The 13,171-nt window shown below is 43.2% G+C and overlaps 1 non-coding gene across 1 annotated transcript; it reads right to left on the bottom strand.

Moving 5' to 3' along the window:
- Positions 1-513: 513 nt before the first annotated feature.
- Positions 514-620, bottom strand: LOC135152541 (small nucleolar RNA R71). Its single transcript, XR_010291716.1, has one exon. It is a non-coding gene; the product is annotated as a small nucleolar RNA R71 (small nucleolar RNA).
- Between the last annotated feature and the right edge of the window lie 12,551 nt (positions 621-13,171).

The raw sequence follows: 13,171 nt of genomic DNA, 5'->3' as shown, positions 1-13,171 counted from the left end.
ATATTTTAGTTTATGTGCTTGTCATCAGTGGTCGTTAAAGTTCACTGGCTTGGACTCTTTTCTCACTTTTATTTCGTTTGTGTGTGTTTCAGGTAGTTGAGTGACGTGTATGCGAACACGTTCTCAGTCCCGTAAAGAAGCATTGGCAAAAGCAGAAACAATAGTGAGTACTACAATGGGTGATCGACCACCAGTGGCGAATGATACTAAGACTCTTAAGGATTTCACCGAGCCTAAAATTAATGACATTCAGTCGAGCATTGTCAGGCCAGCAATTCAGGACACCACTTTCGAGATCAAACCGAGCACTATTCAGATGGTACAGAACTCAGTGCAGTTTGGAGGTTCTCCGACTGAGGATCCTAATATGCCATCAAATTGAGGCTGTTCCAATTTTCACTGAGAGATAAAGCAAAAAGATGGTTGCATTCTCTTCCTGCAGGATCTATTACTACATGGGAGGAGCTGGCTCAAAAATTTCTTACTAAGTTCTTCCCTATGGCCAAAACAACTGCAATTAGGAATGCTATCACTCAATTCTCTCAGCTATCTGGTGAAACCTTATGTGAGGCATGGGAACGCTACAAGGAGATGCTTCCAAAGTGCCCACATCATGGGATGCCTGATTGGATGGCGATTAATTGCTTCTATAATGGATTGGGACCTCAATCGAGAGCAATGCTCGATGCAGCATCAGGTGGAGCTCTAAGGGCTATGGGCTATGATGAGGCTTATGAATTGATCGAGATGATGGCTGCGAATGAATATCAGAATCCTACTCAGCGTCTTCATCAGGGCAAAGCAGCGGGGATTCTGGATGTTGATGCTACTTCAGCCATAGCTGCTCAGCTTAAGGCTCTTACTATGAAGGTGGATTCTTTGGCAAATCTGGGAAATCAGCAGCCAACTTCAGTTTGCGAGCTTTGTGCGGGTGCACATTCTTCTGATCAGTGTGCTATATCTAGTGAGTTCGCTCAGTTTGTGAGCAACTTCCAGAGGTCTCAACAGCCAGCTCCTGCCACTTATCATCCCAATAATCAGAATCAACCGAATTTCAGCTTGAGCAACAATCAGAACTTCATGCCACAACAGCAACAACAGTTTCAGCAGCAAGGAGCTAGACCTTTCAACCCTTCTGGTTTTCAACAACAGTTTGCCCCGAAGCAGCAATTCCATCCACTTGGATTCCAGCAACAAAATCATGGGGTGGCTGGACAGTCTTCCAACGAAAGATCTGAATGGGAAGAGATGAAATTAATGATTAAAAGCCAAGCGGTGACAATCAAGACTTTGGAGAACCAGATTGGGCAGATTGCTAACGCGTTGATTAACAAAGCACATGGAACTCTTCCTAGTGATACCGAGGCCAATCCGGGAAAGAAAGAGATGAAGGAACAGGTACAGGCTGTTACCTTGAGGTCTAGAAAGGTTACGAAGGAAAAATAATCAGCAACAGAGCGAAACAAGGAAGAGAGTGATCAACAGCTTAAAACACCCGTGCTGTCATCTAAGTCTGATAGTGAAAAAACTGTTGTTGGCACTGACAAGAATGAAATCAACGAGGAAAAAAGCAAGGAATCAGCCGAGAAGTTTAGTCCTAAAGCTGATATTGGGGTAAAGCAAGTATATCCACCTCCCCCTTTTCCGAAGAGACTTCAGAAGCATAAGCTCGACAAACAATTCGCTAAATTTCTAGAGGTTTTTAAGATATTACAAATCAACATACCTTTTGCGGAGGCTCTAGAACAAATGCCGAGTTATGCTAAATTCATGAAAGGTATTCTATCTCGGAAACTCAAACATGAGGAATTGGAGACTGTAGCTTTGACCGAGGAGTGTACTACTGTGTTGCAGCAGAAATTGCCCCCGAACCTGAAGGATCCGGGAAGTTTCACGATCCCGTGTACTATTGGGCAATTGTCATTCGACAAGTGTTTATGTGATTCGGGAGCTAGCATCAATCTGATACCCTTGTCTATATTCATGCAACTTGGTCTTCCGGAGTTGAAACCTACTAATATGTCTTTGCAACTGGCTGATCGTTCGATTACATATCCAAGGGGGATAGTTGAAAATGTGTTGGTAAAGATGGATAAGCTAATCTTCCCTCCGGATTTTGTCATTCTCGACTTTGAGGAAGATAAGAATATTCCCATCATCTTGGGAAGACCATTCATTGCGATAGGGTGGACGTTGATCGATGTTCAAAAGAGTGAACTCACAATGAGAGTTCAAGATCAAATGGTCACTTTCAACATGTTCAATGGTATAAAACTTCCATCGGATGAGTAGGAATGCTTTAAAGTGGATGTGCTCGAAGCTGAAGCTCATTCGGAAATTGACAACAGGCTGAAAACTGACATCTTGGAAAGGGTTCTATCAGGTGACTCTGAATTCGTCGATGAGGAGGAAGAAGAACACCTTCGATTCTTAAATGCTTCTCCTTGGAGAAGAAGGATGGATCCTCCAATTGAATCTCTTGGGTTATCAGAGTTGATAGATTCTCATGAATGGCTGAAACCATCTGTTGTCGAAGCTCCTAAACTTGAGTTCAAGCAACTTCCCGAACACCTAAGGTATGCCTTTCTTGGCGAATCTTCTACATTACTAGTGATTACTGCATCTAACCTTTCAGGTATCGAGGAAGAAAAGATTTTGAGAATTCTTAGGGAGTTCAAATCAGCCATTGGATGGACTATCACAGATATCAAGAGAACTAGTCCTTCTTATTGTCAACACAAAATTCTGATCGAGGAGGGTAGTAACCCACTGTAGAGCATCAAAGAAGACTCAATACAATCATGAAAGAAGTGGTAAAGAAGGGGATTCTTAAGTGGCTTGATGCCGGCATTATTTATCCAATCTCGGATAGTTCTTGGGTGAGCCCTGTTCAGTGTGTGCCTAAGAAAGGAGGCATGACTGTGGTAGCTAATGAGAAGAATGAGCTCATTCCGACTCGAATAGTCACAGGTTGGAGAATATGCATGGATTATCGGAAGCTCAATAAAGCCACCAGAAAAGATAACTTTCCGTTGCCTTTCATCGATCAGATGCTTGATAGGTTGGCCGGTCATGAGTACTATTGTCTTCTTGATGGGTATTCGTGTTAGGGTTATACTAAAATATTCGTTTGAAGTATATAACAATTATTTGAGAATTTTGAATGCATGTTTTCACATTGTCTGTATAGTATATATTGTAGACAATCTAGTATCAAATGAGATAGCGGAAGATTAGATTGTCGAATTCCTTATATAATATAGTAAAGGTTCACAGTCCAGATGGTGTTAGACAAACCATTGGAACGACTGAAGTATTATTTGGAAATAGTTTATCTTGACTATTGAATAATACTTATATACTTTGTGTATATTGAACGGGATCAAAATAGTAGAATAATTATTTTTTTAATTCTGACAATAAAGAACTAAGATTCTATGATGTTATTATTGCTTAGGTTCTTAATCCGGATATAGTGATTGACACTTGTATTTAATGCACATGCCTTGATTCATACGTTAAGTAATTTATTTTAAATTACGAATTTATGTATTGGGTAATGACATTATATACAGAGTGGGATATTAACTATAAAAGGAAACCGTGTTAAAAAAATATATTCGGGTGATGATGTCCTCTTGAAAGCTCAAAAAGATAATTATGCTTTAGTCCTGCAGGCAGATTTTTTCTTGCATAATTCTAAGGTTGAGTGGATAATCAAGGATAAAAGATATTGATTAAATTAATTGTCAGAAATTAATTTAATTAATGGACATGCGATATCTTAAACATGGGAGATTTCTAAGCAATTAATATGGGAGCCGAATTAACTAATTAATTTACGGAATTAGGAAAGGTAATGCAAATATTAATTCTTTAGTGGATTGAATTAATATTTAATGACATTGGGCCTGGCCCGGAATGGCATTGGAAGGCCTGACCTAATGGTCCATGATCCCTACTGTAGGCTATATATATTCTCGTTCTCCTAGAGCTGAAAGACACACCAAAATGAATTCTTCCTAGGGTTTGAGAGAGGCAGACGTTTTTCTCAAGGAGCCAACTAGGGTTTTGGGTTTTCGGAGCTTTAAGGAGAGGCACACCTTGGGAGATTGAAGGCCACACTTCCTCCAAGGAGAATCATGGAATACAGTAGAAGACGTGGATTTGAATCGCTTGCGCCGTAGCGATTAAGGTTAATCTCCTGTTCGAACTTTTAATTAGTATCATAAAACACAGGGGCAAGGTCCAATTGTTCCTACAATGGCATCAGAGCCAGGTTGCGATTCTGCGTTTTATGATATGTAGTCCATGTCATGATTATATATCATGATTATATATGCATGTATATAGTGGTTCTGTGATGCAGGTTGTTATCCACTATTATAGCTGTGTTTTAATTCTGTTATGTTTGGATTCCACGTGGTTTATCGTGGCTATTGTAAATCACGAGGGTTGATCGTGATAGTTTGATCTTGTAATTCAATTTGTAATTGTTTTAGATTATGATCTGATGTAATAGAATAGGCTAGTTCATCTGTACAATTTGTATGTAATTGTTTGATCAATGGAGCTGCAAGAAACAGAAATCTTCCGCTGCTGCGATCTGTTTTCGGGGGTGCTGCACTGTTTTGGCCATAACTTTTGCATACGATGTCCGATTTGGGCGAACGAACACTTTTTGAAAACGGCAGAACGAGACGACGTCACCCCATCCCGAGAAAGCCCGGTTGAGGTGTATTCGAAGCTGGTTTTCGAAATTTTCCGAGGCATTCTGAGGCGGTTTAGGCCTCCAAACGACCTCTCGAAGTTTTCCGGAATTTTTCGAAGGATGAATTCGAAGCTGTTTTTCCGGGGCCATAATAGTGGATCGTGTTTTTATTATGATTTACATAATTCTTGATTATTGTTATTATGTGTTTCTTGTTTATGTTGTTAGGCCATGTGATACTAACCCTTCGCATGCTAGAATGACATGGACATAGGGATGCTTTTAATTAATGCTTTAATCATGATAGTATGCTGCCGTGTAATTATGTGTTCTTTGTGTTGCTATAACAATGATAGTATGCATGTGGACTTCGAAGAAATAACATAGGGCGATGCATCTAGAATGTTATAGATATTACTGGAACAAACTTCTTAAATTAATATGAATAAATACGAATTTTCTTTATTTTTGATTTGGGGCGATTTCTAAGGCTTATGGGTATTAAGTGAGACCGATGTGACTCCTCCAGTGCCTAAAAATCAAACCATTGACGAATATTGAATTGAAGTATTCTATTCAAAAAATATTGGAAGGTATACATGCCACCCATCATGGCGTACCAAGTTCCATAGGTTTCGGATAATTTAAGATTTGATGAAGGTATACACTTAGCTATGAAAAATAATATAGACCACCCCAACGTGGCTTATTGTTTAGTAATAGGACCGAAGTAACGTTTAAACAAATTTAGATGGTATACATGTCACCCATCGTGACGTACCAGAAACTTATGGTGTTTAAATTTTAGTGCATTTAATTTTAATAATCGTTAGAGGAACCAATAGGTCTTAATTTTTAATGCACCCTTCTTTATGTGTAATGTGATTTTTTCATGCATGATTCTCAGGATATAATGGGCTTTAATCCACTGTTCACCATACTTAAGGATAACAAACTTACCGGACCTAACTATATTGAATGGAAACGTAATTTGGACATTGTGTTGACTGCTGAGGAGTACAAGTTTTGAACTTATGAACCCAAGCCTGAGCAGCCTATTGCTGATGCTCCTGATGAGGATAAGGAGTATTATAAGCAGTTGACAAAGGCTGATGAGAAGTCGCGATGTTACATTCTGCCAGCAATGTCGGGTGTTTTGCAGCATCAGCATCAGGCTATGGCCACTGCTTCTGATATGCTCTTTAATCTCAAGGAACTTTTTGGAGATAAGAATAGGGCTGCTAGGCAAGTAGCTATGAAGGCTTTAATGAACACTCAGATGGCTGAAGGTACACCTGTAAGGGATCATGTTCTCAAGATGATGTCACATCTGAATGAGATAGAGATCCTTGGTGCTGAGCTTGATGGGGAAACCCAGATTGACATTATCCTTATGAGCTTGCCCAAGAGTTTTGAGCAGTTCCGCTTGAATTACAATATGAACAAGAGGCAGTATAGTCTTGCGGAACTGCTGACAGAACTTCAGGCAGCTGAAGGATTATTTCGCCAGAGTGTTCAAGTGAATGTGGCTGAGAAAGGTGTAGGAACAATCAGACCTTGGCCTGCGTTTTATGATACTAATTAAAAGTTCGAAAAGAATATTAACCTTAATCGCTACGGCGCAAGCGATTCAAATCCACGTCTTTTACTGTATTCCCCGATTCTCCTTGGACGAAGTGTGGCCTTTAATCTCCCAAGGCGTGCCTCTCCTTAAAGCTCCGAAAACCCAAAACCCTAGCTGTCTCCTTGAGAAAAACGTCTGCCTCTCTCAAACTCTAGGATGAATTCGTTTTGGTGTGTCTTTGAGCTTTAGGAGAACGAAAATATATATAGGCTACAAGAGGGATCATGGACCATTAGGTCAGGCCTTCCAATGACATTCCGGGCCAGGCCCAATGTCATTAAATATTAATTCAATCCACTAAAGAATTAATATTTGCACTACCTTTCATAATTCCGTAAATTAATTATTTAATTCGGCTCCCATATTAATTGCTTATAAATTCCTCATGTTTAAGATATCGCATGTCCATTAATTAAATTAATTTCTCACAATTAATTTAATCAATATCTTTTATCCTTGATCATCCACTCAACCTTATAATTATGCAAGAACAAATCTGCCTGCAGGACCAAAGCATAATTATCTTTATGAGCTTTCAAGAGGACATCATCACCCGAATATATTTTTCGGACATGGATTCTGTTGTGCCATAAAATCTCCCTAGGCCTATTTTATAGCCCATACTATTGTTTGGGCTTTATTTGGGTTTACTAGAGCTATTTGGTAAATGATATTGGGCTTCACTATGGCTGGGTGAACTATTGAAGCATGCAAGAAGGTATATAGGCTTGCATTGGAAGCATAATGGAGGCTGCCATCAGAATGGAGTTGCACCTCTGCTAGGGGTTACCGCTAAGTGCATCTTGGCTTGCAGTTATAGGGCTGCAGTTAGGGGATGCCGTTGGCAGGGCTTCCGCCGCCTGGGCAGAATGGCAGGCAGACTCCAAGCAGGACTCTTCTTCCTTGTTTCTAGGAGGACGAGTTGGAGGTCGAATGGGAGTATGGAGATAATTACAATCGGTGGAGATAATTCATGAATATTCGGATATATATTGAGGATGAAGGCTTCAAGTGACCTACTTGGGGTGGGATACCGCTGCATAACTACTAAGAGAAGGTTGTTTTATCCTAAACTAGAGGGGATAAGAGCTTATCTCTTCAGAGTCCTAAATCGAGAACTACATGGGCTTGATCCCTATAAATATAGGGTATGTAGGCACCTTGAAAAGGGACAAATTCGGATTCATAAACTCACGAGTTCTACACTCTAAAGAGAGGCACGTGTAACCTTTGTGATGTATATTCCCGGGCAATTGTAGGACGGAATTCCATAATTCCGGCCTCGTTGTTTGGTTCTTTGCAAGCTCAGCCCCTAAACACACTTGTTATTCATTTGTTTTTCTTTAGTTTATGTTAACGGTAGCCCCTAAGAGCTAGCCGTGATTTTCGTAGTTGTAATAAATATCCCTATAATTGTGCTGTACGGTTCTGGGGGTGTTGTATCAATTCCTCTCACAACACTTTTTGGCGCTAGAAGGAGGAGATTACTGATCTTAGAGAGTAGAGATTTCAGAAATTCCCGAAAACACTGAAAATCCCAGGACGCCGGAAGACGCTACGCAAGATGAAAGCGACGTTCCGAGCGGGAAATTAACACGCGAGGAGATGAAGGCAAAAATAAAGAGAATGAGTCGAAGAATTGCTTCTCTGAAAAGGAAATCACCAAGGTCGAAAAAGGCTAGCAAGGTGACTCCCACCAGGCTAGATTTTGATGGAGAAGGCGGTAGGAAGGAAGGTGGCAAATCTGAGGACGAAGCTAACCCCGAAATTGATGATGGAGAACACTCACAGGCTGCTAGTGTGTTCGACCGCCTTGGAAGGAAACTGATCGAGCAGGACTTGCGGCACAGGCTTGGCAACAAGGCCCCTAACGGGGATGAACCTGAAGGCTCGCAACGCAGGGCTCCTCCCAGCCAAAGACAGGAGAAGCCCGTGTGTGAAGCTCGGTCGAAGGATAAAAACCAAAGGCCGTTGAAAGTTATCTCCATTCATGACGATGAGGAAAGTTCAGGGTCACACAATGATGAGGAAGTAAGCAAGAAGAAAGACCAACCCCTGGATGGTGATTATGAGATGGCACTTGATGATGGGGATGATAAGTGCAAGATGGAAGAGCTGCTGGAAGCCCTAAAGAAGGTGAAGGCCGATAAGAAGTCGAAAGCCGAGCTTACCGTCAAGTCACCCTTTACTAAGAGAGTTAGGGAGTCACCCCTACCACGTATCTATAGCCGGTTCGACACTGAGATGGAGGTCTACCAAATTACAGACCTCACAAAATGTCGCTTATTGGCTGCCACCCTCAGGGATGACGCTCACCACTGGTTCAAGAGGCTTCCTGCTAATTCTATCAGCTCTTGGAGGAAAATATGTGAGCTGTTTGTGGGACAATTTAGGGCTTCCATTACGTATGCCCCACCTGCCAACACTCTAGCTAATATTAAGCAGAAGGAACACGAGACGTTAAGAGAGTACTTCAAACGCTTCAACTCAGAGGTGCCCCGTATCAGGCCAACATCAAAGGAAACCCTGAAGAATTTCTTGATAGTAGGGGTAAGGCCTGGAACAGACTTCTGGAAGGAGTTGCAAGGACGGGAGCCTGAAACCCCTGGATGACTTCTTTGCTAGGGTGGATCCCCATAAGGTGATCGAGGAATCTCTAGCTAAGCTTAATAAGGAGTCGAAGTCTGAAAGCCGTAGCAGTTGGAAGAATAAGAGGGATAGGTCTTACAGCCCAAAAAGGAGGAGCACCTATAAGAGGAATCCCTACGTAAGGCCTACTGGTGAGAAGCCTTCAAGCCGAGATGGCAAGACTTCACCCATTACTGTGAACACAACCAGCATGCAGGGCTTCGACAAGTCAAGGCTAACGATGAGGAAGACAAGAGAAGCAAGGTACCATGAATACACACGCCTCTGACAGCTTCCATAGATCATATTTTCGAGGTTGGAGACAAGGCGAGACTCTTCCGGAAGCCCTTTCGAAACTGACCCCCTGAGAAGAAGGACCAGGGGATATATTGTGTTTTCCATGACTTAAATGGGCATGACACGGCGGAGTGTGTTCATCTTAAGGACCATATATAAGACCTTATCAGAACCGGGTACCTGACGGAATTTGTAGCCCAAGAGGCTAAAAAGTACAAGGAGAATAAGGCCAAAAGGGCAAATGACCAAGGAGCAAACCGCACTACTCGGGCTGGCAGTGTACAAACAATCATCGTAGGACCCTTCGTGGGAGGCCAGGGACGCAATGCTATGAGGAGATATGTACGGGAAGCCCGAGGGCCACCCTTAACCAATGTGTTCCACCTGTCTGAAAGGCCTCCCAAGATGTTCAAAGGGGAGACCATGGACATTACATTTACTGAGGGGGATGCGCGCACAGTACACAATCCTCATAGCAATGCCTTGGTGGTAACATCCGTGATTGGAAATGTCAATGTACACAGGCTTCTTGTCGACAACGGAAGCTCTGTCAATACCCTGGCTTATAGTGCATACCAGAGAGTGAAAATGGAAGACAAAGACATGATGGCCTGCTATAACGAATTATATGGTTTCATAGGAAATGCTGTCCAAATTGTTGGAAGGGTAAGACTCCCAATCACCCTTGGAGTGGAACCACTGGCTTCCACTCAAGTTGCAGAGTTCATGATAGTGAATGAGGACATCTCCTATAACGGGATCCTGGGCAGACCCATCTTAAGGGACATGCGGATCGTAACCTCAATCTCCCACTTACTAATGAAGTTCCCAACCCCCAATAGGGTAGGTTGTGTACGGGGATGTCAGGCTGACTCCCGGAAATGCTATAGCAGGGCTTTGAGATCTGCAGTAAAGGCCGTCAAAGAGGTCCAGCAAATGGATGGAGACATCCGAGAAAGCTATTACAAGCAAGTGGAGATAGAGGAGGAACCCGAAACTAATGCCACGGGAAAAATCCTGATAAAGTTTGTAAAAGAGACTTGCAACATGGTGGTCATTGTGCAACATCCGGAGGAAGACCCATACCTAGAAGCCTCACATGTCGTGCATGGAGGGCTTACTCTCATGGATACACCCCTGGCGGAAAATGTTAATACAGCTGAAACCCTGGTTGAAGGGATTGCGGAAGATGTTACTGACAATGATTCTGAAGGGGCTGGTCGAAAGCAGCCCCAAAATAAAAGGCAAGAAAATAAGTGCGAGGCACCTTGTGACTTCAACAGTGCCATGGTAACCTATCAACTTGGAAACCGGACACGGCTTCCCGTTCATGAAATCCTGGGTACGCAACCCCAAGAGGGTGGCAACAAAGAGGTTACCTTTGAGATCAACCTCGACCCAAGGATGCCGGAAACCCAGGTAAAGACTGGAGCAGCTGGGAATACCATGTCCATCTTGGTGGATGAGTCTGACCCCTCTAAAGAACTAAAAATTGGGGAGCAATTGGGGCCGGACCTAAGGGAAACCCTGGCCGCATTCTTAAAGAATAATCTTGACGTCTTTGCTTGGAACCATTCGGATATGATCGGGATTCACCCAGAAGTCATGTGTCACCACCTCAATATTGACCCAGACAAAAACGGAGTCAGACAGAAAAGAAGACCAATTAGTGTGGAAAGGTCTACCGCTCTTCAAGATGAGTTAGACGGAGTATTGAAGGCAGGCCTAGTAAAAGAAGCCTTCTACCCTACATGGCTAGCGAACCCGGTGTTAGTAAAGAAACCTAATGGAAAGTGGAGAACATGCATAGACTTTACTGATCAGAACAAGGCTTGCCCTAAGGACAACTTTTCGCTTCCTCGAATTGACCAATTGTTGGATTCCACTGCGGGGCATGCACTGTTAAGCTTCATGGACGCCTACTCAGGCTACAACCAAATCCCCATGTTCGAGCCATATCAGGAACACACCTCCTTCATCACTGACAGGGGGCTTTATTGCTATATCGGCATGCCGTTCAGTTTGTTGAACGCTGGGGCTACTTATCAAAGGCTGGTTAACAAGATGTTTAAGGACCCGATTGGGAAAACAAGGGAAGTATATGTGGATGACATTCTAGTCAAATCAAAGGAAGCTTATGATCATGTGACACACTTATCAGAGATGTTTGACATACTAAGGGACTACAGGATGAAATTGAATCCCCAAAAGTGCGTATTCGGGGTTGAATCTAGCAAGTTCCTAGGCTTCATTGTCAATCACAGGGGAATCAAAGCTAACCCTGTGAAGATCAAGGCCTTAATTTAAATGAGGTCGCGTAGAAATGTAAAAAAGGTGCAATGCCTTACAGGCTGGGTTGCCGCCCTAAACCGGTTTATCTCGAAGTCCTTAGACAAATGTAGAGAATTCTTTGCAGCCATAAAAAAGGGGCAAAAATTTGAATGGACGACAGAATGCGAGGCTGCCTTCCTAAAGCTGAAGGAGCAACTTAGGAGCCCGCCACTGTTGGCAAAACCAACGGGGGGTGAAGCCTTAATCCTTTACCTAGGGGTTTCTGAGTTCTTAATTAGCGTCGTCCTGATCAAGGAGGAAGAGCAAGCCCAGCAACCGGTATATTACGTGAGCAAAAGGCTACTTGATGCTGAGACCCGATAATCGAACATGGAGAAGTTAGCCTACGCACTAATCTTGGCTTCCCGTAAATTAAGGCCATACTTCCAGGCTCACAAGATTGAAGTGCGAACATCCTTCCCTCTCAGGCAAGCCTTACACAAGCCGGAAGCCTCTGGTAGAATCATGAAATGGGCAGTCGAGCTAGGCCAATTTGATATAGAGTACAAGCCAAGAACCACCATCAAAGGGCAAGCACTAGCTGACTTCATCCTAGAGTTTCCACCCACTTTTGAAGTTGAAGGGATGGAATGTGTACCTGAACCTCCGTCTCTAATAGCCATACCCGAGAATTGTTCCCCTTGGTGGAACTTGTACGTCGATGGGGCTGTTAATGGAAATGGGGCCGGGGCTTGCATTGTCTTAGTCAGCCTGGAAGGCCTTAAGCTTCAAAGCTCCATTCACTTCGATTTTAAAGCCACCAACAATGACGCGGAGTATGAAGCCCTAATAGCGGGGCTGAAGCTAGCCTTGGAGATGAGGGTCGAAAATATGAATGTTTACAGCGACTCGATGTTGGTAGTCTGGCACCTTCGGGGAGGCTTCCAAGCTAAGGGTCCCCGTACTGATCTCTACATGCGGTACGCCCAAGAACTAATTGGGAAATTCAGGGAAATCAAGCTACAACAAATACCAAGGTCTGAGAATGCAGATGCAGATGCCCTGGCCAAGTTAGGCTCTCAGAGGGATGCACATATGCTTGGGGTGATCCCTCTGGAAATCCAGTATCAGCCCAACATCCCTAAAATTGAGATCTTAGAAGTTGAGGTTGAAGATTCTGACCTTTGGACAACCCCAATCCAGGAATACATAGCCAACGGAACCCTGCCTGCAGACAAGGGTAGGCCAGCAAATTGAGATACAAGGCAGCCCAGTATGTAATCTATGATGGGATTCTTTACAAAAGAGGGTTCAATCGACCCCTCCTTAGGTGTGTTGCTGGGGTGAGATGCGAATACATTATGGGCGAGGTGCATGAAGGAATTTGTGGGAATCACTCGGGGGGTGCCTCCCTCGCTCACAAAATTCTCCGTCAGGGCTACTACTGGCCTACCCTCTACAAAGATGCTCATGCCTTCGCCAAGGCCTGCGACAGCTATCAAAGATTCTCCAATACAAATAAGAACACACCGGTACCCCTAAAGACCCTGACAAGTCCCTGGCCGTTTGCTGTTTGGGTCATAGATCTGATTGGTGAATTACCCAAAGGGATAGGAGGGGTGAAATATGCAGTTGTGGCT

This window comes from Daucus carota, chromosome 4 (genome assembly GCF_001625215.2).
Source record: "Daucus carota subsp. sativus chromosome 4, DH1 v3.0, whole genome shotgun sequence".
Lineage (NCBI taxonomy): Eukaryota > Viridiplantae > Streptophyta > Magnoliopsida > Apiales > Apiaceae > Daucus > Daucus carota.
The sequence above is the reverse complement of the archived record's forward strand: the minus strand, read 5'-3'. Positions and strand labels throughout refer to the sequence as shown.